This window comes from Panicum hallii, chromosome 4, assembly GCF_002211085.1.
Source record: "Panicum hallii strain FIL2 chromosome 4, PHallii_v3.1, whole genome shotgun sequence".
Classification (NCBI taxonomy): domain Eukaryota; kingdom Viridiplantae; phylum Streptophyta; class Magnoliopsida; order Poales; family Poaceae; genus Panicum; species Panicum hallii.
This window is the reverse complement of record NC_038045.1, coordinates 7,560,923-7,578,981: the sequence shown is the minus strand read 5'-3', so window position 1 is coordinate 7,578,981 and position 18,059 is coordinate 7,560,923.

Genomic DNA, 18,059 nt, shown 5'->3' with positions numbered 1-18,059 from the left:
GAACTAATCTTAGGAAGAATTGAACCTCCAAGCTTGGATTTGTATTTCCAAAGCTCGAGGTAAGGAAAAAAAGATTTGGATGTGGCACGTCTCTGTGCCTCTTTGAGTTGAGACACTTCAAAATTCTACAACGTGGCTACCACAAAAAGAAAAAAACTATAAAGCTTGATCACATGAATATTGCTCGAATTTTCATTTGCTTATTCACAACCGTGTTTTTCCAAAATAGTTTCGCGCATCTTGATATTAGATATCCATCCAAACTTGCCGAACCAAACAGCTGAAAGAGAGCACAAATAGGCTTGATGAACAAAGGCATCCGTATATGGCCAAACGGGCCACACGACACGGCGCGGCACTAGCACGGCATGATCCGGCACAACACGACTAGGCACTAAGGCGTAGTCGTGCCGTGCCAGCATTGCGTGCCATCTCGCCGGCCCAGGCACGACATGAATGGCGCGACATCTTGCCGTGCCGACATGAAGACACAGTTGGCACAACGGCTCTGTGCCGGCCCGAGCCCGACGTCTGGCGGCGGGTGCGTGAGTAGGGTGGCGGCGACAGTGCATACTCGCGGAGGATGGCGGAGACGGCATGCGACGAGCGAGCAGGGGAGCCAGCGGGTGCGCTAGTGACGACGCGCAAGGCGGGGAGAGCGGCGGCGGCGGTGTGCGACGTGGCGAGGGCCGAGGGGAGGGGAGGGGCGGCGGCGGCAGCAGCGGTGGCGAGGGGAGGGGGTGGCGGCGCGCGAACAGCAGGGAGGGGAGGCCACACGGGACTACGGGAGCGAGAGAGTCAGAGAGAAAGGAGAGGCCGCATGGGACATGAGGGAGGAGAAGGGTGGCGGTTGAGCACTTGAGCCAGTGGGAAAGGGAGGAGAGAGATTAGGGTTTGAGAGATGTGGGAAGTATATATATGAGTGGTTGTGGGGCGACTCCGTGCCAAATCATGCCGGCCCATTAGTCGTGTCGTACCCATGCCGGCACTGCGTGCTGGGGTTTTTGCCCACGCACGATACTACGGTCGTGCCGTGCTGGCACTGGCACTATGTCCACTATGTCAGACTGTGTTCGTATAGTGTTTTTAGTGTCATCTCCTGTGCTGCCCCCATCAGGTACGACCCGTTTGGCCATCTATAAAGGCATCAAGCATGAAGCTTGAACCTATGAAGCGGATATTCTATGTCACCCGGTAGAAGTAGCACCAGCCGAGAACATGCCGTTGCTCGAAGAGTAAATTGCTTCCTTGGCCCTAAAGAATATTGAGCTTAGTTTCTTGACCCTTTTAACTTGAACTTGGTTATCTAGCCTCAAAATGAATTGTGTTTGGGTTTTTGGCCCTTCCATCCATTCCATCTACAGCTGCCATTAGCCAGCACATAGGACGCATGCAAAAAGATCAAAATACCCCTCCACCTGTCAGATCCTTCTTCTCCACCTCCTCCCCATCTTCCTCCTCCGTGCGTCGCGTGAATCGGAAGGTGACCTTGTTCACGGCCGTTGTCGGTGTTTACCACCAAGCCCACCGAGGGATACCCCCGAGAGCGTAATACCCTACATCCTGTGTGGTGGTTTTTATTGCCTTAGGTGCGTATACGTCTCGAGGGGGTCCCTACTCACCCTTATATAGTCTCGGAGGACATGGTTATATGAAAATCCTAGCCAGATACGAGCCTTGGAGCCCTACCCGAGTACTTTTCAGGTAATTTCCTTCTATCCCGACTAGTTCTATTACAGTACGAGTAGCTACAACTGATGTAGGGCATGAGCCATGTCCCATCCCTTATCCTAGAAAATATACAACATGTATGCAGTCCCGTGGCTCCGGACCTGACAAGCCCCCGAACTCTTCGTAGCCAAGTACTACTAGCTTCCGAGTACTTCTGAAGACGTCTTCGAGTTCTCTGAACTCCATCTTGAAGGTGTCTTCCGAGTACTGCCTGGGTTGCATCGAGGCTGTGAGGTGCTCATATCCCGAGTATTTATCAATTCTTCTTTTATATGAGGTGTGATTAAACTCGCACTCCATATGGAGTAGCCCCTAAGCTTTAGGTTGAACCGAAGAATCAGGCTGAGGGTTAAATTATTCTTAAATCTTCTGTTCTTATCTTTCAAAAATTTGAAAAATAAGCTGTCATGACACGTGCCCCACAGACTCCGAGCCTTGAATCCAAATCCCAAGATTTGGAAAAAAGGATCCAAAGAATCGTGGCATGGGTTGTGTGAAAAATTAAGAGTTTTAATTGATCATTAAAGTGGGTGAATTAGTTCAGAAATTCGAAAGTCTCTTTTTCATAATAGCATCCTAAAAAAATAGTTAAGCAAATAACTTTTCCAAAGAAAACCGAAATTACCGTTCAAAACAAATCTTATCTGGCTATCATTGCAAAGTGTAGCAGTAGCTGAGTACTATTAGTACTCAGGTGGCCGAAGTATCGTGTCGATGACCGAGCTATTTCTCATGCCCAGCCAGATGAGCTGCACGAGGTACATCAAAGTGTTTTCGGCACCTAGCCCTCGAGCCAGGGAGCCAGATGAGCCGCCAAAGGCACAACGAGTGCCGTGTCGCGTCCAGCCTGCAAGCAAGGGAGCTAGATGAGTCACCGAAGGTAAAGCCAAGTGTCCTGTCGTGCCCTTAGTTTGATTTCATGGATGATTGTTGACGAAGCCACATCGGTCGTCGATGGAGCTGCGCCAGTTTATTGATGAAGCCGACTAGTCGGAATCGATTCCGACTAGTTATTGACGGTGTAGTCGATCCCAACTAATTTTGTAGGCGAGACAAGTAGTCGAAGTAGTCGCAGGCGTGTCGTGGAGCGTTCTCGCAAAGTCGAAGTAGTCATCGGAGCACAAGTCAAGGTGTTACTGAGAATATGGGTGTAAATACCCTTTTTGAGGATTACGCGTAATACTAGTCGGGAACTAGAAACCGTAGTGTTATGGGAGCGAGGCCCCTTCAGTCGACTACGCGCAGTACTAGTCGGGAACTAGTAAACGCAGCGTCATTGGAAGTGTAGGAGCGAGGCCCCTTGGAAGTGTAGGAGCGAAACTCCTTTAGTAAACTACGCGTAGTACTAGTCGAGAACTAGTAAACGGAGTGTTTCTGGAAGTGTGGGAGCAAAACCCCTTCAATAAACTACGCGTAGTACTAGTCGGGAACTAATAAATGGAGTATTACTGGAAGTGTGGGAGTGAGGCCCGTTCAGTAAACCACGCGTAGTACTAGTCGAGAAATAGTAAATGGAGTGTTACTGGAAGTGTGGGAGAGAGACCCCTTCAGTAAACCACGCATAGTACTAGTCGAGAACTAATAAACGTAGTGTTACCGGAAGTGTGGGAGCGAGATCCCTTCAGTAAACCACACGTACTACTAGTCAAGAACTAGTAAACGGAGTGTAACTGGAAGTATGGAAGCGAGGTTCCTTCAGTAAACTATGCGTAGTACTAGTTGGAAACTAGTAAATAGAATATTGCTGGAAGTATGGGAGCGAGGCCTGTTCAGTAACCTAGAATACTAGTCGGAAACTAGTAATCTGAGTGTTACTGGAAGTAGAGATAGGTGACTGGAGATCAATTGGCAAAGGAGAAATAAATCTTGCTGGTAGCTTAGTCGATTCCTTGGGCGGGCCATGAGAATTCACATGTTGCCATGCGAAAACGCCACGGTTGGCCCGAAGGAAGTGACGATGAGGTCCTTCACGTGATTTTGATCAGTTCCTTAGGCGTGCCAAGACAGGTCGTATGTTGCCATGCGAAGATATCTCGGTTGGCCCGAAGGATAGATTACCAAATCCTTCACATGCATTGTTATGAAAGTGGTCGTCGTGCGAAGATGACTCGGTTGGACCGAAGGAATTCCTTGGGCGGGCCAAGACAGTTCGTACGGTGGTGCAATGTGGATGAACGGACAAAGGCCCTATTTTGTGTAAATTCAGTGATTCTCTAACCGAGTGGTTGAACGGGTTCTTTGAGAAAAAAACCCTTGTTTCGAGATAAAACTCAAGACAATGGTTAAATAAGTTCCCTAAAGATCTCTGAAAAACCTCCTTAAATCGGGTCTTAGTCTTCGTTGAGTGGTGGAGCTCCTAGGGCCCTTCGGAGGGTTTGACATTCAAAGGTGGAATGCTTGCTCTACGGGTGCCATGGGCATCGCTTGTGCCGAGCCTCCTCAAATCGCTTCTTCGAGTTGAGGGTTCTCTTTCTTTGGGTGGGTTGTTCCCCTGCTTCTGGCTTGCGCTTCCGAGTTGTACCCAGGTAGTCGAGGGGGATATGGTAGTTGGTGGGGCTATAGGGCTCCATCTCACCGTGCTCCTGCTGCCTGGAGACGATGATGTTGCGGGCGTCCCGGACTCCCGGTCGGCGTTGATGATAGTGCGGAGGTCACTCGTGGAGGAGTCATAGAGGTTGCTTGCCCTTGCTGGTGCTGCTCGACTATGCGGTGCCTGCGTTCGGCATGCTTTGTGTTTCTAAGTTTGCAGCGTTTGTTTCGCATGCCGTCTTTGTTTTCCTTCTTCACGGCGTCAATGTTTTTGAGAGCGAATTCGGGTGGCTTGCATGTGTCGTGGTTTGGCGTTGCAGGGGCGTCAGAGATGTAGTCATCATCGTCAAGGTAGTAGTCATCAAGTTGGACACGATCCGATCCATCCGCCTCCGTTAATGAGATTTCATCAATGAAAGCCATAAAGACCTCGCAATCCGGCAGGGAGCTTTTGGTGATCCACCCCTCTTCTTCATCGGAGGAATCAAGGGGCCTGCCTTCCTGGAACGGTAGTTCGTCGGGGTTGATGGCGCAGAAAGGTGGCTGAGGTCGAGTAGCTTGGAGAACTACGTGCCCTTCCGATGCCCGAGCCCGCCCAACCAAGCTGATGGCGCAGGAAGGTGGGCTGAGGTTGGATAGCTTGGAGGGCTCCATGCCCTTTCGATGCCTGAGCCCGCCCGACCAAGGTGATGGCGCAGAAAGGTGGGCTGAGGTCGGGTAGCTTGGAGGACACTGTGCCCTTCCGATACCCGAGCCCGCTAGACCAAGTTGATGACGCAGGAAGGTGGGCTGAGGTTGGGTAGCTTGGAGTACTCCGTGCCCTTCCGATAACCGAGCCCGCCGACCAAGTTGATGGCGCCTCAAGCCCTGGTGGCCGCTTGATAAGGGCGATGCGTCATCGTTTAAGTCCGAGTAGTCAACGGAGATGGGAGCCCTCCGATAGACGGTGGCTAGTCCTCCTCCGACTTGTAGTAGATGTCAGACCCGGGCACTCGAGACTATGCACGTGGCATACTTTTCCTAGGATACGGTATGGGACATGGCTCACGCCCTACATCTGTTGTAACTGCTCGTAGCCTAGTAGAACTACTCTTGCAGTAGCAGAACTAGTCGGATACAGTAGGGAACTATCAGAAAAGTACTCGGGTAGGACTTTAGGGCATGTATCCGACTAGAACTTCCATATAAACCTATGCCCCCAGACTATATAAGGGCAGACATGACCCCTCCAAACATAGGAATAACCCAGGAGATCACCTGATCACCATCAAAGGCAATACAAACCATACAGGACGTAGGGTATTACGCTCTCAGTGGTCCGAACCTATCTAAATCTTATGTTCCTTGCACCTTCGAGTTCCTGATCTCGGCGACACCCTACCTACAAACTCACCACCACGGGGGTATGCCTCGCTGGGCGTGGCGGTAAAACACCAACAGCTGGCGCGCCAGATAGGGGCGTTCATCGAGCATCCACTGAAGAACTCGATGGCATCTCTCAGCTTCACCAGCACAGTGCTCGATGAGGGCACAACTCTCGTCTTTGGCTCCTGGATCTGCGTCGCCAACGGCTTGGGTAGCTTCAACAGCCACCTAGTCGACTCCAGGGAGCTGGAGGCCTTTGCAGCAACTCGACGCAGCAACCTCGACTACCTCATCGACGATCTCGACGAGTTGCTGTGCCCCAATCTATGCAGGCAGATCGAAAGGACGTCCATTTTTGATGCGACTTCAACTCGTGCTGCACCTGCATTACTCGGATCGGAGTCAAACCGATCTGAGGAGGCTTCGCGATCCAAGTCCCTCCTCGACTTGGAGAAGGACTTGGATCGCCTCTTCGAGATTCAAGATGAGGGAGCCACCACGCATCGAGGGCTCCCCGTTCTTGACTATGACTCTGACTCAAACACAGAGGACCCGTCAATTACAAGCTCAAGCAGCGGAGGACTCGAGGACGGGGGCACCACCGCTTGTCGGGAGGCCCCAATTCTCGTTATCCAGTTGCAACCTGTCAGACCCGGAGCCACGGGACGGTGTACATAACGTAGTTTAAACAGGATTAAGAGATAAAGTCCGTCTTATCTCTTATTTATCTCATTTATCTCTTATTTGTTCCATATGAATAGGAGATAAAGCTAGTCGGTACAGAAGGAATCTACTCGAGTTGTATTCGGTTACGATTCTTTATCTTGTATTGGACTAGGACTCTTGTAACCCTAACCTCCCGGATATATAAGGGGGAGCAGGGACCCATTCAAAACACAACATCAACACCCAAGGGAATACAAACTATAATACAGGACGTAGGGTATTACGCACCTCGCGGCCCGAACCTGTCTAAATCTTGTGTTCCTTGCACCTTCGAGTTCCTGATCTCGGTGTCTCCTCACCTAAACTTACCACCTTGGATATACCCCTCGGTGGGCAGCCGGTAAAACACCGACAGCTGGCGCGCTAGGTAGGGGAGCGCATCGAAGATCCACCGGCGAACTCGATGGCATCTTTCCAGTTCTCCAGGTCAGTTCCCTCTCAGGGCACGACATTTGTTTTTGGCTCGTGGGTTTGCATCGCAGATGGTGCAGGCAATTTCAGTCGATTCCTCGTCGACATGAAGCCAAAAACTTCCATGGCGGGTCCCAGCAGCGACCTTGACAAGTTCGTTGATGACCTCGATGACCTGTCAAACCTTGCATCCGCCGCAAAGACTGAGGTGGAGTGTGCTTCCGGCATGACTTCATCTGACGCTGCGACAACCTTTTTTGGGTTGGACTCGCTCCAATCTAAGGACTCGCGTAACCGATCACGATTCGGTCCACGCAATTTTGCCACTGATCTCTAGGAGGCCGGCATCTCTGAGTCCCTCTCCACATTAGAGAAGGACTTGGATTCTTTGCCCCAACTTGGAGGGCCCGAAGCCACCGCACGTCGGGGGGCTTCGGGCTGTATCGGTGCCAGTGATCTGATGATCACTTCCATCTCGGTGGGGCATTTCGTGCATTGGAAGGGCATGAAACCTTTTGATCCACTCGAGGCTGAGGATCGACTTGTTGCCCATCTCGAGCCTTTGCCTTTTCAAGAGGGTAGGCCGCTAGCCACCGTGGTGGAGGGGTCGACTGAACTAGTCGACGAAAGCTCTGAGGAGCTCATCTCCCACCAGGTGCTAATGGCGGAAGAAGGCGACAACGATGGTGATCTGCCCATCGACGAGCTTGATGCGGTCTCCGAAGACGAAGCCACAGCCAACACCGGCGACAAAGATGACACAGTTGTGAGGCGCGGAGGACTCGGAATAGGGCTCGCGCTGCTCGCCGAAGGAGGGTCAATGAGCGCATGCGATCCATGCATCGCGAACTTGACGCCGAATTCGCTGCCGTAAGCGAGCGGGGCTTCAAGACTCCGGCGGCCAACATCGCCAGGGTTACGGCCATACTCGAGCGCAATAACGATCTTAACGTGTGTCAAGCACTTCGCTATGCGCAGAGGGCCTGGATCCAGCTTGATCAGCAAAACCCGGCGTCTACTCTCAGGGAGGAGCGCGTGGGCGAAAGCCGAAGCCAGGCTCACAGCTGAATGGCAGGTGGCCGTCCTTGACCTCCGCGCAGCAACAACCACAATGCTCGCGGGAGTCAGGCTCCTGGCGAGAGGCAGCAGCCACCTCCAAGATGTAACCCGCGACAGGTCAATCATTGGCCTCCTCTAGAAGACCTGTGCCAGCATATCAATGAGGGCCGCGATGCGCGGTCCGTGATCGATTCCAGGCGCAAAGTGCGCGAAGAAGTCGAGACGGAAGGTACTGATTGCAGCGATCGTTTCCCAGCTTTCTCCGCACGATTCAGCAGCTACAAATACCCCGAGGGCTTCAAGCCGATCGGCATCACCAAGTATGATGGTAAGCAAGCTTCTCAGCAATGGCTACATTGCTACTCCACCACCATTGAAGTAGCAGGGGGCTCCAACATCACCAAAGTCATCTACTTCCCGATGGCCTTGGACCCCGCACCACTCACGTGGTTGGAGAGCCTTAGCAACAACTCGATCGACTCCTGGGAGCGGCTCAAGAAGATCTTCATCGACAACTTTCAGGGGGCGATCACTCGTGGAGGTACTTGGCATGATCTTGCCCAATGTAAGCAGGAACGTAACGAGCTTCTATGGTCCTATACACGCCGATTCTTTGATGTTCGCGCCACCATCGTGAATATTTTGGAGGAGGACATCATTGACTGCTTCTACAATGGCATCACCGATCCAGGCATCTACAGATACTTCAGGCGGAACAAGCCGAAGACTATTGCAGGACTACGTGATATGATGCATGACTGGTCCGAACAGGAGGAGAAGATGCGGGAGGGGTTCTCGAGGCGCCAAGATGGCAATCTGAGGCGTCCTCGCGACAACCGCAACGACAAAAGCCAGCGGGACTATTCGCGTCCACCCCGAAAGCGCAAGCTAGATGATCTCATTGTAGCTGTGGATCGTCCCTCGCAAGGCAGGAAGTCGACGATGCAGGAGGAGCTCGAGAAGCTCCTGCAGAAGAAATGCCCGTGGCATCCAGGTGCCAATCATACGGCAATTGATTGTTACCACCTCCGGAGAACTTTCAGCAATTCCGGCGGTGGCAAGAAGGACAAGAGGCCCATGGACATAGAACCCGAAGACGACAACCGAGGGGACCAAGGGCGCAACCCGAAGTTCCAGGATGCTTCGAAGACCGTCAACGTCATCTTCGGGGGGAGGGGGATGGAGACTTTGGTTCCCGGCGGGAACAAAAATTGCTTCTCCGGGAGATCATGTCCGTTGAGCCGGCGGCACCATGACCGCTCCGCTGGTCGGAGGTGCCCATCTCGTTCTCCCGCGATGACCAGTGGACCAGCTTTTCGGAGCCCGGTAAGTTCCCCCTGGTTTTGGACCCAGTGGTGGCAGAAGTCAGGCTCACCAAGGTGCTCATCGATGGTGGGAGTGGTCTCAACCTCATCTTCGCCAGCACTTTGAGGAAAATGGGTCTAGACTTTATGGACATGCTGGTTCTAAGCAAGTCTCCTTTCTACGGTTTTGTCCCAAGTAATGCCGCGCACCCACTTGGCACGGTGGTTCTTCCAGTTACTTTCGGCACGAGGGAAAATTACCGCACCGAGTTCATTAAATTCGAAGTTGCTAACTTCGAATCTTCTTAACATGCTATACTGGGTCATCCGACACTCGCCAAATTCATGGCAGTGCCACATTATGTTTATCTGCTTCTTAAGATACCAGGACAAAGTGAGGTACTCACTCTCCGAGGCGACCTGAAGAAGTCATATGATTGCAACACGGAGGCGATCCAATATGCTTCGACTACGCATGTGCCAGATGCTTCAGGGGAAGTACTCGCGGTCGCGCAGCAACTCTCTCAAGCTGGGCTGGAGATCCCTTCAAGAAAGGCCAGCAAGTTGAGCATCCAGTCGACTGGTGACGTGGCTCTCAAGTCGATCAAGCTTCAGGAGGGTGACTCATCTAAGACCGCTGTCATCGGTGCGGGCTTAGATGAAAAATAGGAACTCGTGCTCATCAGTTTCCTTCGGGCTAACCGAGACATATTCATATGGAAACCAGCGGATATGCCAGGGGTACCCAGAGAGCTGATCGAGCATAGTCTGAATGTACACCCAGAGGCCGTGCCCAAAAAGCAACGCCTTCGAAGATTTGCTCACGACAAGCGTGAGGCAATTAAACGGGAAATAGCTAAACTTCTCGCGGCTGGCTTCATTAAAGAAGTGATCCATCCAAAGTGGGTAGCTAACCCCGTCCTTGTAAAGAAAAAGAATAATGAACGGAGAATGTGTGTTGACTACACCAATCTCAACAAGCATTGCGCAAAAGATCACTTCGGGCTACCGAGCATCGATTAAGTCGTCGACTCGACGGCGGGTTGTGTACTCCTTTGTTTCCTTGATTGTTATTCAGGATATCACCATATTGCGCTCAAGGAGGAGGATCAAATCAAGACCACGTTCATCACCCCGTATGGGACATATGCTTACAAAACTATGTCCTTTGGGTTAAAAAATGCAGGAGCAACCTATCAGCGCGCGATCCAGAGGTGCTTTGCAGATCAGCTGCATTGGAACATTAAAGCCTACGTGGATGATGTGGTCATCAAGACCAGGAATCCCGAAGGCCTGATTGCAGACTTGGAAGAGACGTTCAGCAGCCTACGCAGATTTAGGTGGAAGCTTAACCCAACTAAATGCGTTTTCGGAGTACCATCATGGAAATTATTCGGGTTCATCATTAGCAACCGGGAATTGAAGCCAACCCTGTGAAGATTTTGGCTATCACTGATATGGAGGCTCCGGCCACAATCAAAGATGTGCAGAAGCTAACAGGCTGTATGGCAGACCTGGACAGGTTCATCTCCCAGCTCGGGGAGAGAGGACTACCCTTCTTCAAGCTGCCGAAGCGCCAAGACAAGTTCCAATGGACGGAGGAGGCCGAGCGAGCCTTACAAGACCTGAAGCATCATCTTCAGTCCCCTCCGGTCCTTACAGCACCATTGCCAGGAGAAGATCTACTACTCTACATTGCGGCAACAACTCATGTTGTCAGCAGTGCTATTGTAGTTGAGCGAGGCGAAGAAGGCTATGCATTTGGAGTGCAGAGGCCTGTATATTTCGTCAGCGAGGTACTGTCCGAATCCAAGGTACGATACCCAGCAGTCCAGAAACTTTTATATGCAATTTTAATTTCATCCAGAAAATTGCGCCACTATTTCGATGAGTACAAGATCACTGTGATTACGGATTTCCGGTTGGCAGATATTCTCCATCATCAAGATGCCACGGGGCGTATATCAAAGTGGGCAGTGGAGCTGGGGGCTTTGTCTATCGACTTCAAGCCACGCACTGCAATCAAGTCTCAAGCTCTAATCGATTTTATGGCTGAGTGGAGAGAGAATCAAGTCCCGACCCTAGCCGACAAGCCAGAGCACTGGACCATATACTTCGATGGGTCTCTTAAGCTCGACGGCGGCGGTGCTGGAGTCCTGTTTATTTCTCCACGGGGCGAACAGCTGAAGTATGTTCTCCAGATCCTTTGGGAAGTATCAAACAATGAAGCCGAGTATGAAGACTTGCTTCATGGGCTATGTTTGGCAATATCACTGGGCATCAAGCGACTACTCGTATATGGCAATTCACTTCTTGTGGTTCAGCAAGTCAACAAAGAGTGGGACTGCAACAAGGAGACGATGGACGCTTATGTACAAGAAGTTCGCAAGCTGGAAAACAAGTTTTCCGGTCTGGAGGTTCATCATGTGTTACGGGAGCATAATGTTGGCGCAGATATACTATCCAAGATGGGGTCTACTCGTGCACAGGTTCCAGCGGGAATCTTTGTCCAGGAGTTAAAGCAGCCATCCATCAAGTCTTCACCTTAGGTAACCACCGATGCGGGTCCTCAACAGCCTGATCGGGAGGTTATGTTGCTTGGTGAGGACTGGAGAGAGGCTTACATCGATTTCATCAGGGATCAAAGGCTACCGGCAGGGATGGACGCAAGGAGCGTAGAGGCAGTTAGTGTCATGCGCAGAAGCAAGGGGTTCGTCCTAGTCGACAGCAAGCTCTACCGACGTGGCGCTCGATCAGGCGTTCTAATGAAGTGCGTCACGAAAGAAGACGGCTACGACATACTGCGGGAGATACATAAGGGTGTTTGTGGCAACCACGCAGCTTCAAGAACGTTGGTGGGGAAAGCATACAGAGCTGGTTTCTGGTGGCCCACCGCAGTATCCGATGCTGAGGATCTTGTGCGGAGGTGCCAAAACTGCCAATTTTTCGGCAAACAGTCTCACGTTTCAGCCCACAATCTCATCACCATACCGCCATCCTGGCCGTTTGCTTGTTGGAGCCTCGATATGATTGGGCTCTTCACAATGGCGCCAGGCGGCTTCACCCATGTGTTGGTGGCTATCGACAAGTTTACCAAGTCGATTGAGTACAAGCTGATAGCCAAACTCACACCGGATCGAGTTGTTGATTTCATCTCTAATATCTTGCATTGCTTTGGCTTCCCGAATACCATCATCACAGACTTGGGGTCAAACTTCACGGTCAACCAGTTCTGTGAGTTCTGTGAAAATGCGTGCATCGAGATCAAATATGTCTCTGTTGCACACCCAAGGGCCAATGGTCAAGTCGAGAGGGCGAATGGAATGATAATTGACGGCCTCAAGAAAAGACTATATGATGAAAACAGCAAGAAAAGAGGCAAGTGGATACACGAATTGCTGCATGTCGTCTGGGGGCTCCGGACTCAACCGTTCAAAGCCACAGGACAAACACCATTCTTCCTCATGTATGGTTCTGAAGCTTTCTTGCCGGCCGACATCATGTGGAAATCCCCAAGGGTTGAGATGTACAATGAAGACGAGGCGGACGAGGCAAGGCAGTTAGAGCTCGATTCTGTCGAAGAGGCTCGCTGCACCGCTCTTGTTCAGTCAGCCCGATATCTCCAGGGGATCCGGTGATATCACGATCACAACGTGAGTGAGCGGTCGTTCAATATAGGTGATCTGGTCCTACGCCGCATCCAAGACGAGTCCGGCTTACACAAGCTCAATTCAAGGTGGGAAGGTCCATTCATCGTCAAGCAGGTTACAAGACCGGGGTCGTATCGACTACAATACCCCGAAGGCCAAGATGTCCCGAACTCCTGGAACATTCAGAACCTGCGCAAGTTCTACCCATGATGAAGCACTTATGGACTTATGGACAGCTGTTCTCCGGACTCCTAGGCGGCCTTTTCCTTCTGAATCAATTTGGAGGCTTTGTGTCACAAAATTCGGAATGTAAATTCTTCTGATAACAGACGGAGGCTCCGGCCACGTTCATGTTTTATAAATCGACTTCTTGCCATGATGGAGGTTACGGCCACGTTCATGTTTTATCGACTTCATGTTCTAAGTTTTGACGGAGGCTTCGGCTACATTCAAGCTTTATATGAATCGACTTCCGCCGTGACCTTTGATGGTCGCTCGCGACAATGCTCGCGTTCATTCCGAACAAGTTCGATCCGTTCGATTGGTTTATACCTAACTTGTTGGATGGGCTCGCATGAGGAGCTATTTCGAATACATCCAGAGTCGTTGCACTCAGGGAAGTTTCATTTTTTGCCATAAGCACGGCAGTCTCACGACGTTACTCGCGCTCTCTCCCAACAAATTCGATCCGTTCAATTGGTTTTTACCTAACTCGTTGGACGCGCTCACATGAGGAGCGATCTCGACTACAACCAGATTCGCTGCACTCAGGGTAGCTTCGTTTTCTGCCATAAGCACGGCAGTCTTGCGACGATGCGTTCTTTCCTAACTAGTTAGACTCGCTCGATCGGGCTATATCTAACTCGTTGGTTGAGTTCCTACTCGGAACTACTATGACTACTTTCAGGGTCGCTGCACCCGGGGGTAGTGTCTAAGTCTAAATGTCAATTCAGCTACGGCACATACAAGTAGAGGCATCAGATAAAAATATATACAAGGAAATCGAGTACTTGTTTTCACATTCTAATCCTGCGGTACACCTTTCACTATTTGTGCTACTACAGGTTAGGCTTCTTGGAGGTACTCATTAAATTGTTCTTCAGTACACTCCGCTGCCACTCCCTGCGCGAATATCTCTAGCTGAGCCTCCGGCCAAAAGGACTTTACAAAAGCAAGTGCATGGCTAACACACGCAGCCAGGGCTTCGGTGAGGAAACCGGCGACCTTCTGCGGTGCTCCAAGAAGTCGCTCCAGCAAGGTTTGCTCGCTTGTTTCGCCTTCTTCAGGAGGGTTCACCATATCCACAAGCTTCTGGGCGGCCTCCCTGAGGTCCTCCAGCTCTTTTTGCCGCTGCTCCTTCTCCTCGCCCATCGTCTTGATCTGCCGAAGGCAGTCGGCGAACTGTTCTTCAGTGTCGGTGACTACCTTCTGCAGCCTCTCGATGTCATCTGTACGGCGATACAGCATATTCTTCACGTCAGTAAGCAGCTCTTATTTATATGTTAAGATTTTCCTAAGCTCTGCGGTGAGGGTATTTTCATAATTCAAGATAAATTGTTAAGGGAAAAGTACTCGAGAGAAGAAAGGGGCCTACCTTGGTGCGCTTTCTTCTGTTCCTTGAGCTGCTGCTCGAGATTGTGCAGATCATTCTTGAGAAGCCATGTCTCTCGAGTCCGTTCCTGCTTCAGCATGTCAAGCTCTCTCTGAAGATAGCAGTTCTTCGTCTTCTCGTCGGATATGCGTTTTTCCATGGCAGCAAGCTCCTGGTGACCACTCACAACTGTTTTCAATTTCTCGGACTTCTTCTAAGAGTGCATGATCACATTCTGCATAAAGGAGAAGATTACGATAAGCAACTCGACAACGTATACAAGCAGAAGAGCGATCATGTCTTACCATGGCAAAATCGTACAACTCCTTGTAGGCCTTCTTGAAGGTCTTTATGTTGTTGGCCGTCAGCATTGGATCATCCACCAGATCGCCCCTTCTCACCCCCCCTCGGTTTCCCTCTCCGCCAGGGGGCTTTCGGGCTCGCTGCCGGGCAGTGCCTCGGCTACTCGAGCTCTCTTGGCTTCGGCTGCAGCGCTGGGGAGGAGGTGGTCCGGACGAGGGATGTCGGGTTGTGGCGGGTAGCTCCGGTACAACTCTGTGTGCCCCTACAGAAGGTCTTCAGTTAGCAGTGGCAGAACAGAGTTTGTTTTCAATATAAAGTAGGCGAATACTTACCGGTTTCGGAGGATTTTGTGACGAAAATAGCTGCAGGACGTAGGGGACCGCGTCCACATCCAGTAGCACCCGCCTGACCAGGGTGAGTGCAGCTTCGTCCATCAGCTCCTCTGCGCACATGCGAGACGGATCTTCAGCGCCCTTGTACTCGAATCCAAGTATATGGTGTTGTTGAATTGGCTGGACTCAGCACTTGAAGAAGGAGAACATCACGGATGCGCCGGTCACTCCCATCTCCTTATGAGCTGCTATGATGTTGTCCCCCCTGGGAAGTTCGATATTCCACTCCGGCCTTACAACAGGTGGTCTATTTGATTTTTCTGGGAGTTGGGGGGCATGATTTTCGATATAAAACCAATGATTTTTCCACCCGGGAATATTGGAGGGGAATTTGTACGAGAGGTACTTGTCGCCGGCTTATTGTCTAAGTTGGATGCCTGCGCCCCTACAATAGATGGATTTTTTGATGTGGGTTGTGGTTTCACCCGGAAGAGGAAGCGGAAAAGATCCCAGTGGGGTTCGATTCCTAGGAAGGCTTCACAGAAATGGATGAAGATTGAGATATGGCAAATGGAATTTGGGTTCAGATGATGGAGCTCAAGCCCGTAGTAGTAAAGAAGACGACGGAAAAAAGAGCAAGAGGGGAGGGCAAAACCTCGTTCAGCAAAATGGTAAAATGTGACGATTTCGTCTACATTTTCCATGGGGAAAGGTTCGCGAAATGAAAGGCGCCAATTGACAAGATTCTTGTCTTGGAGCAATCCCTCGGAAACAAGCTTATTGAGATCGTTGAGGGAGCACTTACTGTGTGTCCACTCCCCGGATGTCGGCTGTGCCTCCTTCTTCTTCCCATCCTTCTCCGATCTCTTGGGCGCCATCTCTAGATTCACTCGCCACGAGTTGCTCGGGGGCTGTGGAGAGAGGGGTGGGGGGATTTGGGTGGGTTGGGGTTCTCCAAGAGGATGAAGGTTGAGTGCGGCTCTATTTGGGGGATTTTGGCGGTTCTTGGCGGATTGCAGATTGAACGCACACTTTTTACTCGACGTTACCGCGGGGTTAAATAACCAGCGGCTGGGTACATTTTTCCTGCTTTGAAGCTGAAGAGTCGTTTTAGGAAATATTCGGAAGTTGAGGGGTCATTGAAAGGATCGATGGACCAAGAGGGGGGGTGAATTGGGCCTTTTTCAATTTCTAAAACAAGATAAAACAACCTTAACCTATGCAAAACTAGAAAGGCACCAATTCACCAACCGGATAGCTAAACAACCTACACAAGCTAGTTAAGATGAAAAGAGATAAAGCCTAGCAAGGTAGAGCTAACTAGTGATCCCTAAATCAAGCACATGAACAAATTGCATGAAAGATAATGCTTGAAATAAGTAAAGTGGACAAGGGACAACCGGATTTTTTCCCGTGGTATCGATGTGTTGGCACACACCCCTAATCCACGTTGTGACACTCACAAAGAGTATTGTCACCTCCCAAGTCACCAAGACGAGGGCGCTCACTAAGAGTCTCCGTTCACCATCCCGGTGTGGTGGAGATCAAGCCACGTACAAATCTCTTCTTCGGGCTTCCACAATCCCTGGCAAGCTCCGCGAGAATCACCTCGATCACCAAGATCGCCTAGGTGATGCCAATCACCAAGAGTAACAAGCTAAGGCCTTCACTTGAGCAAGAACCAATCACAAAGAATGGATGCACACAAGCTTCTCTCTACTCAAGTCCTTAATCTTGCTTCTTGAATGATTGAATGAACAAGTGTTTGAAATGTTGAAGCTCAAGGTGGCTCTTGACTATAGTATGAGTGTTTGGATGTTGCCTGGTGTCAAGAGTAGTAGAATGACCCATTGGAGGGGTATATATAGGCAGCTCACACGAATAGAGCCGTTGGAGAAAAAGCTGCCAGAAAAACTGCGTCGCGCCGGTTAATCCGACGTCCCTCCAATAGTCATCGTCGGTTTAACCGGTGAATGTAAAACTCCCCTTTTGAAAAACTAGCCGTTACTGTTTGGGAAGATTAACCGTCGTTGCATCGGTTTAACCGGTGAGTGTAATCATCCATTGATCAACAGAAAACCGGGTCTCTGGACAACTGCACCGACGTCCAATTTCAAATAACGTCGGTTTAACCGGTGTATTGACTTGTCCAAACCAGCTGACCTCGTTTAACCGACGTATAGAAAACTTGAGGCGTCGGTTAATCCGGTGATAAGGATTTTTCTGGTTTTGTCTTTTCTGACTTGAGTCTTGAATGAAATCCAAATATTTTTGAGATATAAGTTGAGAACCACTTATTTGAGCTTCTAGAAACCTGAGTGACCATTGTGTGCATCCATTTTCAAATGACCATGTCCATGCTCAAGTTACTAAGCCTAAACCCCTCTTAATAGTGCGATCACTACAAAACTATAAAACCTATACTAACCTAAGTGTCCTTCTCAACCTTATGACACTTAGGACTAGAAAGATCCTTAGTCTTGACATGTTATAGAGTTGAATGCCGAGATCGCCTTTTTGAATAATGAAAGTTAGGGGCCTCTTTTGACATATAACCAAATGAGCAATAATGATTTATAACGCTGCACAAACTCATTAGTCATAATAATGGTTGTCATTAATCACCGAAACATACCTTAAGGGCCTAGATGCTTACAATCTCCCCCTTTTTGGTGATTGATGACAACATAAACATAGATATCGAGAGAGCGAGAAAGATAAGGTACGAATAAACACAAGCAAACTCGAAAAGAAAGGAACCAAACGAAATCCATAGATATGTCTCAAAAGCTCAGCATGCTCAAATGACAAATGTACATATCCATGAACTAACATCAAATATAATACAATAAGAAACATCAAAAGTCAGATCGAGCTCTCTCTAAAGCTACCCTCCCCCTGACTCCCTCTCCCCCTTTGGCATCAAAGCACAAAAAGGCTACTGATCGGGGTGCCGCGGGACGGCGAGGAAGCGATCCGGGTCATCGTCGTCGTCGTCGTCGTCAGACGGAGGATCCTCAGTGACTGCCGGTAGCTGCTGGTCTGAAGGGCCTGCTGG